We start from the raw sequence: 1,638 nt of genomic DNA on the forward strand, positions 1-1,638 counted from the left end.
GCCTACCACTGTTACAACCCCCAGTATTATAATGTTGAGATTATGTGTATCCAATTTTATTCCATAAGAGAAGGATGAGTTATAGCCTTTTATTTTTGTATTTCCAGCATATACCATAGGCATAGTATACAGTGAGTGATGGTCTGGTGAGTGAATGAATTGATTTATCATCTTTCATTTTTTCATATAGCAACTCTGAATTAATTTTTCTAGCCTTCTTTTCTCCCACTATTTCTCATGAATTCTCTTTTCAGAATGCTGTCAGAAGGATATCTCAGTGGATTACCTACTGCAATGACATTCATCGAAATTGTGCATCTTATAATGAACCAGTGGCTGGGGACCAGGGCAAAGAGAAAAATTCTGTTGCTGCTCTTTTATATTCCTCTGTGGATGAAACAGAAGTTCAAAGTCTTTATGTGAGCAGAAAACCCTCTGGGAAGTTTATTTTATCAGTGCATGCAAGAACAAGTTAGCACAGCAGAAGCCAGAGCAGAACAGTGCTGCAGACAAACTCTAACCCTGTATCTGAAAGTCCAACCTTAGCTACAGTTGAGATATGCAGAGATGTGATCAGGGAGATTACTTGGTTCCACCTTCTTGAAAAAGTAATTGCAAAAATTACAATGACGTATATATTTCATGAGGACAGGTGATAGCCATTAACTCAGTGATGGCAGATTTTGCTTCCAAGAGCAGCTTTGAAGATGGTCCTTTGCCAAAGCCATCTGAGATTTCTTCGTCCAAGGGGGATTCCATTTGTGCTCAGCTCACTGAACTTCCCCTCAGACTTATCCAGTGATACTCATCCTAATGGAGGATAACAGCATCAAAGAGAAAAGCAGTCTGCAAATGCAGAAGCCTATTTCAAATGCAGTACTCAGTGAGTACCTGGAGCAGAAGGTGGTGGAGTTGTATAGGCAATATATTATGAGCATTGTGTTTCATGACTGTTCTCCTACCCAGATTCTGGCATCAGAATTCATCATGACAAATGTAGATCAGAGTTATCTTCAAGTGTCTAAAGAGAAGAACCTGGACACTTCAAAAGTCAAGGACATAATTATTAGCCACATATTGCAGTTGGTATCATCTGAGATCAGCGCCCCCAGTCTACATATTTCTCAGTATAGTAACATAACCCCTTAGAGAAGACACCTGTCAATTCCCCCAGTTCCTATCAATCCCAAGTGAATATTTTATTCATTTGATTAGAGAATGTGATGGAGGGAATTAATGAATGGAATTAATAACTAATGAAGGAGAGACTGAGAAATTACAACCTGAAAAGGTATAAGCAGAAGAACAAGAATGATTTCAAGAGTAAGTTTATATAGAGTAAAAGCAAAAATAAAAATGATGACAGAGAGAAGGTATTGTGATTTAATTTTAGGAGTACTAAAGTTGGAAGATAAGCCAGTTCAGGAACAAAAGGAAACACTATGGCAAACTAGAAAGTCAACTGATTTGAGAATTGGGAATTAAACACCTGTTTCTTCTGGAGAGAAATGGACTACAAGAAGGCTGTTAAATTCAGGTGGCCTCCCTCAGATTTTTCTAAGTAAAAGATTGTGTCTTTTTTCCTCTATGCTGTATCAGCAAGTCATTTAGGTATACTCTTTGTAAATATTAAATGAA

General features: G+C 37.6%; 1 pseudogene across 1 annotated transcript; it reads left to right on the top strand.

The window, feature by feature from the left end:
• Positions 1 to 255: 255 nt before the first annotated feature.
• Positions 256 to 1,149, top strand: LOC308415383 (TLR adapter interacting with SLC15A4 on the lysosome-like; annotated as a pseudogene). Its single transcript has one exon. The product of its transcript is annotated as a TLR adapter interacting with SLC15A4 on the lysosome-like (transcript).
• The last annotated feature ends 489 nt before the right edge of the window (positions 1,150 to 1,638 follow it).

Source organism: Micromys minutus (assembly GCF_963924665.1).
Source record: "Micromys minutus genome assembly, chromosome: X".
Taxonomy (NCBI): domain Eukaryota; kingdom Metazoa; phylum Chordata; class Mammalia; order Rodentia; family Muridae; genus Micromys; species Micromys minutus.